The 12,179-nt window shown below is 42.2% G+C and overlaps 1 long non-coding RNA gene across 1 annotated transcript; it reads right to left on the bottom strand.

Annotated features, from left to right (window-relative positions):
* Nucleotides 1-3,151: 3,151 nt before the first annotated feature.
* LOC143817090 (uncharacterized) lies at nt 3,152-11,864 on the bottom strand. Its single transcript, XR_013224063.1, has 3 exons — nt 11,490-11,864; nt 6,239-6,362; nt 3,152-5,006 (listed from the first exon to the last, which is right to left on the bottom strand). It is a non-coding gene; the product is annotated as an uncharacterized LOC143817090 (long non-coding RNA).
* Between the last annotated feature and the right edge of the window lie 315 nt (nt 11,865-12,179).

Raw genomic sequence — 12,179 nt, 5'->3', positions numbered from 1 at the left:
TCTCTGATGTGCGACCACATCAGAGGAGAGAGAAATTAAATGGGAAATCAGACTTGTTTTTTTTTATGCGGTGAATAACGTCGATTGCAACACTGGAGACAGTAAAAACCAACCCGAATCATGTTCTCTGGGGTCTCAGCTACCCCTGGTAGCCGAGACCACGGAGATTTTCTGATGCTGGGGGGCGCTATACTCTTATTTCTCACCGCTGTTAAAAAGTGGCGCTGAGGAATAGGTACCCTTAACTGCCGTCTTTAAAAGGCATATCGGCTGTCATTAAGAGGTTAAACTATAGATTCACCCATGTATGTGCAAGGTCCATTTCTTCCAACTGTGTGAACCGTTCTCGAGCCACGGCTTGGCATCCTGCCATCTCTTGCTGTATGTATGTATGTCTGTATATGTTTGTGTGTGTGTGTATATGTGTATGTATATATACTGTATGTATATGTGTGTTGTGAGGCAGTGACCCACATGTGATGGTCACTGTATGTTCCCCCCAGGATTGTCACGGAGGCGTATTGAGGCTATGGGGGTGTACTGCAGTCACAGGTGTAGCTGTGATTACAATGCAAAATAAAAAGTGACTGTTAGTCTTGGACAAGCTATTTGTCCAGGGCAGATTTGAGAAAATCTGCTGGGTTTTTGTTTTGAAACGGGCTATAGGATGGTAGTGTGGCAGTCCGTTTCCTTCCTGGCCTGGTTTTCTGTGTGGCCGAAGGCTACAGGCTCTTTTGGATAAAAGCCCTGCAGTAAAGGGTTTGGGTGTGTCAGAGTCAGTGTCAGTCTGGTGTTTGCTGGAGTGCAGAGCAGTGGGCTCTGCAGAGCTCCACCTGTGTGAGGCAACACAGGAAAGCGGGGCCAAACAGCCAGGGGAGCTGAGATGCCTGGCACCCACAGTGTACACAGCGGTGGAGTCGCCCACGGCAAATGGTCTTGAAGGTGGACTGGCGTGTTTATTGGCTGCAAACTGGGATATGATATAAGGATATGGTTCCTGGCTGCGATCCGGAGGATATCGTGTACTGTGTATTGCTGTGAGTAAGGACTTAAATGCTGTGAGTTGGACATTACTCAATGTGAGTTGAACATTAACACGGTGGTGCAGTCGCCCACAGAAACAGGTCACGAAGGTGGACTGGCATGTTTATTGGCTGCAATCCAGAGGATATGTCTCCTGACTGCAAACCAGAAGATATGGTGTGCTGTGTTTTTGTGAATGACATAAAGAGACTTCTGTTTGGAACTTTGCTGGGTCACTGCCTCATCACTACATAGCGTGGCTACCGATGCACTACAGTGTGTATGTGTGTATATACAACTCCTGGCAAAAATTATGGAATCACCGGCCTTGGAGGATGTTCATTCAGTTGTTTACTTTTGTAGAAAAAAGCAGATCACAGACATGGCACAAAACTAAAGTCATTTCAAATGGCAACTTTTTGGCTTTAACCCCTTAACGACCGCCGATACGCCTTTTAACGGCGGCCGCTAAGGGTACTTAAACCACAGCGCCGTTAATTAACGGCGCTGTGGAAAAAGTGAATAGCGCCCCCCAGAGTCGGATTTTCTCTGGGGTCTCAGTTGCCAAGGGTAGCCGAGACCCCAGAGAACATGATTCGGGGGGGTTTTACCGACCCCCGAGCTGCGATCGCCGGTAATTAACCGTTTACCGGCGGTCGCAACAAAAAAAAAACGCGATTTGCCATTTAATTTCTCTGTCCTCCGATGTGATCGCACATCGGAGGACAGAGAAATAGTGTCCCCGATGGCCCCCAATAGCCCCCCAATACTCACCTATCTCCCTCGGTGCTCCTCGTGGCTCCCGATGGGCGCCGCCATCTTTTTTTCCGGGAAAAAATGGCGGGCGCATGCTGTTGTGAATTCTGTTCTCGAGCTCCCTCCTGTGGTTATGAATGGTACTTCGGCGAGTTCTGTTCATGAACTCCCTCTGGTGGCTGTGAGTGGAGCTGCTGGTTCTGAGATTCCTTCTCCAGCTGATCTCGTTCAGGCCTTGGCTGGCTGCTCTATTTAACTCCACTCAGATCGTTACTTGATGCCAGCTGTCAATGTCCTAATACTGGTTCAGTTCTCTTGGATCTTTCAGATGACCTGTCTACTTCAGCAAAAGCTAAGTCCCTGCTAGCTTATTTGTTACCACTGTGTTTTTGTCCAGCTTGCTATTATGATTTTATCTTGTTAGCTGGAAGCTCTGGGATGCAGAGTGACACCACCGCGCCGTGAGTCGGTGCGGTGGTTTCTTTTGCACACTCTGCATGGTTTTTTGTTAGTTTTTTATGCTGACCGCAAAGATACCTTTTCTATCCCCAGTCTGTTTAGTTCAGTGTGGCCTCCTATGCTGAAACCTATTTCATTCCTGTGTTTGTGACTTCCATCTTAACTCACAGTTAATATATGTGGGGGCTGCCTATTTCTTTGGGGAATTTCTCTGAGGCAAGGTAGGCTGTATTTTCTATCTTTAGGGGTAGTTAGCTCTTAGGCTGTGAAGAGGCAGAGGCTAGGCAGTCTAGGCAGAGTCAGGAACGCTCCACGGCTATTTCTAGTTGTTGTGATAGGATTAGCGGTTGCGGTCAGCAGAGCTCCCACTTCCCAGAGCTCGTCCTGTATTGCTAGTTTGCTCATCTGGTCATTTCTAGTGCTCCTAACCACCAGCCCAACATAACAGTACAGCTGGCCATCAAAGTGTTAATGCATCTCAATAGAGGGATAAGAGAAGTTCTGAGACCATTTTTTTTTCTCTGCAGTGTGTTTTGTATTTCTTTTCCCCTTAACCTCTGGGTGGTTCAGGACACAGGTGTAGATATGGACATTCAAGGTCTGTCCTCTTGTGTGGATCAACTCACTGCAAGGGTACAAAGCATTCAAGATTATGTAGTTCGGAACCTGATGTTAGAACCCAGAATTCCAATTCCTGATTTGTTTTCTGGGGATAGATCTAAGTTCCTGAATTTCAAAAATAATTGTAGACTGTTTTTTGCTTTCAAACCCCGCTCCTCTGGTGACCCCATTCAGCAAGTAAAAATCATTATTTCTTTGCTACGTGGCGACCCTCAAGACTGGGCATTTTCCCTTGCGCCAGGAGATCCTGCATTGCGTAATGTAGATGCGTTTTTTCTGGCGCTTGGTGTCTTACCGAGTCACAAATGAAGAGGCGTTACGCCTTACTTACGGAGCGCTCACTAATATACTAATTAGGCACAGAGAAGAGTCTTTTTCGGTAAAACAAGATTATAAAATGTATTAATTGTGATTAAAAAGATTTATATTGACCTTTGGCACAAGATTAGTTCAAAAGTTCTGACATGCAATGATCAACATCTTTATTATACAACTATATATACATAGAGTAAGCATCAATACATTACCGGATTTTGTAGCATCACTTCCCCTGACTTCACTTCTCCTGACGGGGGACCTCGGCAGGCAGGCAGGGGGAGGAACAATTCCGGCTTACATCACAGACCACAGTGCGTCCACTTGAAAAGTCTGGAAAAGTCCCTACCCCCACCTAGGTGCCGACCTGTTTTATACACTTAAAACTGGATCTAGTTTGGTCATGCGTACTGGCATTTTTGTCCTGTACAATTTGTTATTGTACAGGTCGCGAGTTGTTATCGTGCAAATTCCACGCTTATCTTGTTCTTCGCTCTGAGAATATTTTTCTCATACTACAAGAATGCTGTTGCGCGTGCATACATGGTTGTTTATGCCACATCTCCTCATGTAATACAAATAGGTCACTCAGAGGGCACTTCCCCGCTTCCATTTTGTCTTGTTTTACTCAGTTAATGGCAACAGATACATGAAATCACTATCTACACATACATTCAGACATTCTTGTCTCATTTGTATCACAAACGGTCCTTGATATTATGTAACTATTTGCCATTACCATAGGTGACCATTAGGACCTTAGGTCTCCTACAGAACACTTTGTAAGCCATATAACAGTTCCATATTGACAATATGATAACTATTACCATGACCACTAGGAGTGGGTGGATTACCCAGTCCAACATTTTCTTAGCGGATGGCGAGTACCCAAGAAAAATATCATACCAATGATGAGAAGTGGCATCTGCTATTACTGAACCCATTTTAACCATTTTATTACTTATAATCGTAGTAGTGATTATATGATTTTGAATTGCTTAATTATTTCTTTTGCCTCTGCGGATTGCTCAATTATTTGCTTTAGCCTAGTTAAATTCAAATTCACATACATTTATACTATTTTGTAGCAGACATGGTTCATAAACTGCTGAGTGTAACCTACAAATTTTGCCTTCCAGAGTATCTTCACAGATAGATAAATCATGAGTTTTGTTATTGTTATCAACATAAGGTCCATTGAATTTTTGCATCCAGAAAAATATATTCCCCGGAAGCCCCAACATCAATGGCAATACTATATACCTACACATTACCTGTATTATTCTAAGATAATTTCTCCAATTTGGATAATAACTCTTAAGATCAGTGGAATATACTTTGTCATATTAGAACACACTATCAATTTTGTTCGATTTAAACAAAATATAAAGCTGGTATCATTCAACCTTCTAGAAGTATAATTAGCGTATACTCGAGGTTCGATTAGTCCAGTCGTTAAATTTAATTCTGTCATTTCAGCTTCCCAACATGCTATATTTTCTTCATGTGTTATCTTTACAGTTCCAGTTCCGTTGGTCAAAACAGTACTTGGCCAATACTTCCTTCCTGGATAATTGTATGGAGCCGGTTCTTCAATTACAGGTCCATACATCCATACAGAACTGGTGTTAGATAAAGTTATATTTACAGTAGCCAGTATATCACTAAAGTTTTTCCCTTTTCCATTCTTTGTGTAATTGTAGACATTCCAATCACCGGGTGACCTCAAAGGTGGCACTCGCTCACTTGTTAATTGGACACCGGGAGTCCATGCTTCAACGATGTCCAAAAAATACGCCTCCCAGGATTCCACACACGATTAGGAAGGAAATCTGCAGAAATCAGAACATAACACTTTTATTCCCGCAAATAACATTTTTCCTGTGGGATATACTCCCATTTTTCTACACCTGGCCTCATGATCAGCAAGGTGTGGTCCCTGCCTACTGCAATTACCTCAGCTTCTGAAGGCGGTCCTTGAGCATTTTGTACCCAAATTTTAGCTCCAACATTAGTTACTTCAGAGGAGCCAAAACCTTTATCTCCTCTTACAGTTAATTCAGTGGGGGCATGACCTTCTTCCCCCAGAGATAAGTTTACGGGTATTAATAACATCTGAGCCATTTTCTGTTTCTTCTCAATGATCAATGGCTCTGTTCCCAAATTTAACATCAATACTTTAATCTCTCCTTGATAATCTGCATCAATAATTCCTCCCACCACTATGGCCCCTTTTAATGCAAAACTGGAACGAGTAGCAATCTGACCATAGTGACCTTTAGGGACCTGACAACCCAATCCAGTGGAAATTGGAACCACCTTACCTGAAGGAATGACTGTCACATCTAGTGCACTCAAATCCAGTCCAGCTGACAGGGGTGTTGCCCTTTCAGGGATCCTGGCCTCTTCATGTATTTTCCAGTAGATAATAGTCTCTACTACGTGTGCTTCATGTATTGTGAGATTGGGTGTCAGCATCCTCATCAGAGGAGTCATGGAATCAGTTATGGGCCTATTGTTTATTATCTGGAGGGCATCACTTAGATTATCCCTCCATTGCCCAAATGAAGTATCAGATTGGTTCAACTTTTTTAGGGTGACCTTTAGTAACCCATTCATTCTCTCTACTAACCCTGCTGCTTGAGGGTAATAAGGCATGTGATATACCCATTGAATGTTGTGTTCCATAGCATGGTCTTTGACTTGTTGTCCGGTAAAATGTGACCCATTATCTGTCTGTACTTGTAGTGGGACCCCATAATACTGTGTTATGATTTCTAAAGTTCTCAATGTACTCCATTGTGTGGCTGCCTTGCATGGGAAACATACCATCAGGCCTGAGTATGTGTCTACTGCGGTACAGACATACTTACACCCTCTGCTCTCTGATAGTGGCCCTATAAAGTCCATTTGCCAAATTTGTGCAGGTAATTGTCCCCTCCCTATGTGCCCCATTACTGTGTGTGGCACCTCCCTCCTTTGGGAGTGTTTACTAACTGGACACTGTGCAATAATTTGTTTTATTATGTCCATAGTGAGGGGAACTCCTCTTTCCTGGGCCCACCTGTAAGTGGCTTTTTCTCCCAGGTGTTCACTTTTCTGATGTGCCCAAACGGCCGTACCGTGAAGCCATGTTTCTTTTGCTTTATCGGTTTCCGCTGTTGTTTGTCGAATGGCAGCTGCTCTATCTGCTTCGGAATTAAACAAACGTTCAAGTGAATCAGCAGGTACATGTGCATCAACATGAAATACAGTGGTAGGCGTGGTTTGTATTATTTCTTCAATACACTCCCACACCTCTTTCCCCCAAACTTCTTTTCCATGGATAAGCCACCCATATTTTTTCCACCCCATCATCCAAGTGGCTAGTCCATTTGCCACTGACCAAGAATCTGTATACAAGTGACATTGACATCCTTGCTCAAAACTCAGAGCTAAGAAAATTGCATATAATTCCGCATATCGACTGCTCTTACCATGACCTTCCATTTTTATATGTTTTTCCAATTTGGGATTATATGCCACACTTTTCCATTGTCTTTTGCCATTGACATATCTGGCAGAACTATCCGTAAACCAGGCATGCTGTTGTTCAGCAGTAAGATCTTCATATGATTTTCCCCATTTCACTGGGGATTCCTCCAGAACAGTGGGTTTTATGGGAGACGATTAATTTTCCCCCACATCAGCTATTTTCTCATGGAGAACAGCGATCCCGCTTTCTCCTTTCTTAGCTCTCTCTGAAATGTACCATTTCCACTTAATGATACTTTGTTCTTGAGCATGTCCTACTCTGTTGGTTTTTGGGTTAGACAAAACCCATTGCATTATAGGTATTGCCGGTCTTAGTAACACTTCATGGCCTAGTGTTAGCTGTTCTGTTTCCACTAGTGCCCAGTAGCAGGCTAGCAATTGTTGTTCAAAGGGAGTGTATTTCTCCCCTGCATCAGGTAGCTTGCGATTCCAGAATTCCAAAGGGACTCTCTTCCCTTGTTGCTTCTGCCACAGAGACCAATTTGCATACATATTTTGTACTGACACATGTAGTTCCACCCCTCCGGGTGTCATTGGCAATAAATCCACGGCCTGTTGAATAGCTTCTTTTACCATGTCAAAAGCAACTTGTTGCTCCTCTGCCCAATGGAACTCATATTTTTTCTGAGTTACCTTGTACAATGGGGACAACATTTGTCCCAAATGAGGAATGAGCTGCCTCCAGAATCCAAATAACCCAATATATGATTGAGTTTCCTGTTTAGATCTAGGAACTGGGAAATTGATTATTTTCTGTCTAGCTTTAGGCAAGATTTCCCTATGTCCTTTGTTCCATTGAATTCCTAAAAATTTCACCACTTGGGCCGGTCCTTGGACCTCCAACAACAGTTAGATAAGTAATGATACTCATGTGATCACTCATTCATACATGCTCATTCAGGGATTGTTTTTTTTTTTTCCTCTTTTTTCCCTTCACTTTTCAGTTGATTTTTACAAGAAGAAAATTCCTTATCTCAATCACTCCACCTAATTCAGCTCAAACTGAGTTGAATAATGTCTCATTGACATACATATATACATACATACAAGGCTCACACAGCCTGCCTATTTTTCACTTTGGAATTAACACATTAACTCTATATAAATAAAACTGCAGCAGTGTCCACTAACACTCTGACAGCACTTTAAGGCCAAACAACAAAAACCACGGCCTTATACAAAATACAGCTTCATATAATGTACTGCCAATCCAAAATGACCAGAATAACAACACTGCACAGAGCCTATCCCAGCTCTGTATTACACACTTATACAAATACACAACCAATTAATATATTGACAGATATTACAGATGAGATCTTATTTCTCTATTGTAGTAATAGTATCTGGTACTGCAGCAGTCAAATGTGGAGTATTCTTATTTAATTCTCGATAATCCACTGTCATACGCCAGGAGCCATCTCTCTTTTTCACTGGCCACACGGGATTATTCCATGCAGTGGTAGTGGGATGCATTACCCCTACATCCACCAATTCTTTAATTGTTTCAGTTATTTCTTTGTGTCCTCCTGGTATACGATATTGTTTCATCGCCACCATTTTGGTAGCCGGAGGCACATATACTTTTCCTACTACTACTGGCCTCATCTGTATTGCATTTGATTTTATTCCGAAAGAGAATTTTCCTTCGTGCAAGTTCAACGTCATACCTTTAAGGATATCAATCCCCAAGATATATTCAGGAACGGGTACCACCAGCACCCGATATTTTCTAATAGGTAAATTACCTATTTTCAGAGCTACATGTGTCTGTACCCCTGTAATTATAGAAAAACTGACTGAACAGACATCTAGTCTGAACTGGTGCATAACCAAAAAGTCTTACATAGCAAATAGATAATGGCTGCACTCAAGTTTATTGTGCTAAAGCAAGGAAATGTGCAATACATGAAATGTGAACAGCATAATGGCTTGTGAAATTTATGAAAAAACACATGAGATTTTTAGCACAAAATTTGGCCAAATGTTGTGAGCCCATTCACCAAACGTCAAGGTAATCTCAGATCGAATGGGTAACTAACCTGTCTGCCTAGTGTGAACACTTACCTATGGCTAATAAAATGGTAAAGCCTGTATTTATAGAGGAGGTTAGAACCAACTGTGTTTGGATGTAATTAAAATCACAGCATGGTGAAGGGCGGGGCGTTCAAGTCAGAAAAAGCAATACATAGTAAATATAGAAAAACTGACTGAACAGCCATCTAGTCTGAACTGGTGCATAACCAAAAAGTCCCCCTGTAATAACTTGACCTCCTAATCCAGCTATTTTTATTTTAGGGCCCTTGAATTTGTTGGGATTTCCATATATTAAGGTAGCCTCTGCCCACGTATCTATTAGAGCGGGGACTCTTTGCACATTCCCCCCTTTCCAATGAATACTCAAATTTACATAGGGACGTGCGTCCCTTCAGGCCCATACGGAGGTTTGGCTGGCTACCTATGCTGAATCTTCCTCATCCAAGCAACTCCTTCTGCCATGAAAATCTCTGGGACTGTCATCCTTATTTATTCTGGTGGCGACTGCTGCCACCAGTTCTTCCCATGGGTAGATATTTTGAAAATCTTCCCATGACACTTTCTTTGGAAGTTCAGACCTCTTAGTCTTCTCCTCCTTCTTCTCTGTTTCTACTGCCGGGGCTGTTGGGGCAGTGCTTACTTTCTTAGCTGACAACACCTTTTGTTTGTACAGCTTCCATAGTTCACCTGTCTGCTTACCATCAATAGATTCTTTACTCACTCCTGCTTTCAACAATGCTTGAAACATTTCTCTTTGGGACACCCGCTCCGTTGTATTTGACGGAGTCCCTTCTTTTTTCCATTCTGGATTATAAGGTTTGCTGTTACCGGGATGCTTTTGGGAGGTATTTTGAGGAGAGGATGCCTGGGCTGCAGCTTTCCAGTCACCCATATCCTGCAATTCCCTCATTCGAGAAATTACTCTACTCACTGGCTCTCCTGTCATAGCTACTGTTAGGGTTAATATCACAGCCTTTTATGCGGGAGGGGCGGTCTTCACCAACCTACTCCTCATACTAGCCGTCATTGGATAATCAGTATATTCTTCTTCCACAGCAAGCACTGAAAGTGCACTTCACATAGCTTCCTCTTTTAACCTTTCAATGCCATCACGGAGAGTATACCATGGTTTATCATTAGCTGGAATATCAGCCTCCGTAGGATACTTATCCAGTACAGCCCGTGCTACAATCATTACAATATTTTGTAGTTGGTCGTGTTCATTTTCTCTAAAATAATTTTTAAAATATCTTTGAATCACAGGATCTCGAGATAAAGTAACAAATTTAGAGACATCCTGAGAATCCAAACTTATTCCTGTTCCTCCATAATCATGCATCCTAACCAACCATGCAATTTCTGTTTCTCCAGGTTTTTGTTTAAACTGGGCTAAGATGCTATCTACTTCATTTTGAGTATAATCCTCAGTTGAGATCCTGGTTCGAGTATGGGGAACACCTCGTTCCACCATAATTGGCTGTCCGTCATCTCCAAATTGAAGGTGACCAGCTGCATCACGGGCTTGCTCCAGGATTATTTCATTTTCCGTACGTTCCATACGCCTTTGAATAAGAATAGCTTTTAATTTTGATGAACCTTTTGGAGGATCAATAACAGGAGCTGGTGGGTCCTCCCAATCGTCTGATGATGAGGTATTCCACACATCCCCGTCCCATTTATCCGGGTCCCAATTTACAGATGCAGCGGCTATACTTTTATATACTTTTTCCTTATTGATTTTTCCTTTTCATTTACGGTATTTATTTTGAGCAACTTTGATGGCCGCTTTTTCTGCCACACCCTGATAGTGTTCCAACTTATCTTTGAGAAGGCGGGTATTGCAATCCAACACCACTTTCTGCCCTCCTAATTCTACCACCTTTTGTTCCAACTGGGAACACTTTTTCTGCATTTGCAAATTCCTCTCATGCATAATACGATATGCACTAGGTAGGATCCACGTACGTCGCCCAAGCGACACTGCATCACCCGCCTTTGCGGGGACACCCTCGAGTAACTTAACAACATCGAGGGGTTAACTACATCACCTGCCTTTGCAGGGATCCCCATGAGTACATTAACAACATCATGGGGCTCTGAGCCCTTGAGCTTACTTGACCATTGCTCCGCCAGACCCGAATTTACCAATTCCTGTGCCAAAATGTTGTACGGGGCTGCGGTCCAGCCGAGAACCTCGACAACTTCTTCAGCTTTTTCCTTACGCTTTTTAAACATTTTTTTTTTTTCTCTTTTTTGGCAAAATGCCAAATTCTAATTTTTTGCACGAAGAATTATCAATCAAAATATATCACTTTGATAAAAACAGAATTTCAAAATTATTGGCTTTGCGCCAAAAAGAAATAATCTTCCAGCAACTTAACAATTTCCTTTGTCTAGACAATCAAACTTACAAAAATCCATCTATTATCTATCACAAAATTCTTTTTAGCAAAAAAAACCAAAAAACCTTACTTTCATAAAATCCTGCTGACTACGCCAATTTATGTCTTACCGAGTCACAAATGAAGAGGCGTTACGCCTTACTTACGGAGCGCTCACTAATATACTAATTAGGCACAGACAAGAGTCTTTTTCGGTAAAACAAGATTATAAAATTTATTAATTGTGATTAAAAAGATTTATATTGACCTTTGGCACAAGATTAGTTCAAAAGTTCTGACATGCAATGATCAACATCTTTATTATACAACTATATATACATAGAGTAAGCATCAATACATTACCGGATTTTGTAGCATCACTTCCCCTGACTTCACTTCTCCTGACGGGGGACCTCGGCAGGCAGGCAGGGGGAGGAACAATTCCGGCTTACATCACAGACCAAAGTGCGTCCACTTGAAAAGTCTGGAAAAGTCCCTACCCCCACCTAGGTGCCGACCTGTTTTATACACTTAAAACTGGATCTAGTTTGGTCATGCGTACTGGCATTTTTGTCCTGTACAATTTGTTATTGTACAGGTCGCGAGTTGTTATCGTGCAAATTCCACGCTTATCTTGTTCTTCGCTCTGAGAATATTTTTCTCATACTACAAGAATGCTGTTGCGCGTGCATACATGGTTGTTTATGCCACATCTCTTCATGTAATACAAATAGGTCACTCAGATGGCACTTCCCCGCTTCCATTTTGTCTTGTTTTACTCAGTTAATGGCAACAGATACATGAAATCACTATCTACACATACATTCAGACATTCTTGTCTCATTTGTATCACACTTGGATTGCTTTATGATGAACCAGATTCAGTGGATCAGGCAGAGAAAATTTTGCTGGCTTTGTGTCAGGGTCAGGATGAAGCGGAGGTATATTGTCAGAAGTTCAGAAAGTGGTCTGTGCTTACTCAGTGGAATGAGTGTGCCCTGGCGGCAATTTTCAGAAAGGGTCTTTCTGAAGCCCTTAAGGATGTTATGGTGG

Source organism: Ranitomeya variabilis, chromosome 3 (genome assembly GCF_051348905.1).
Source record: "Ranitomeya variabilis isolate aRanVar5 chromosome 3, aRanVar5.hap1, whole genome shotgun sequence".
In the NCBI taxonomy this organism is placed as follows: Eukaryota; Metazoa; Chordata; class Amphibia; order Anura; family Dendrobatidae; genus Ranitomeya; species Ranitomeya variabilis.
The sequence above is the reverse complement of the archived record's forward strand: the minus strand, read 5'-3'. Positions and strand labels throughout refer to the sequence as shown.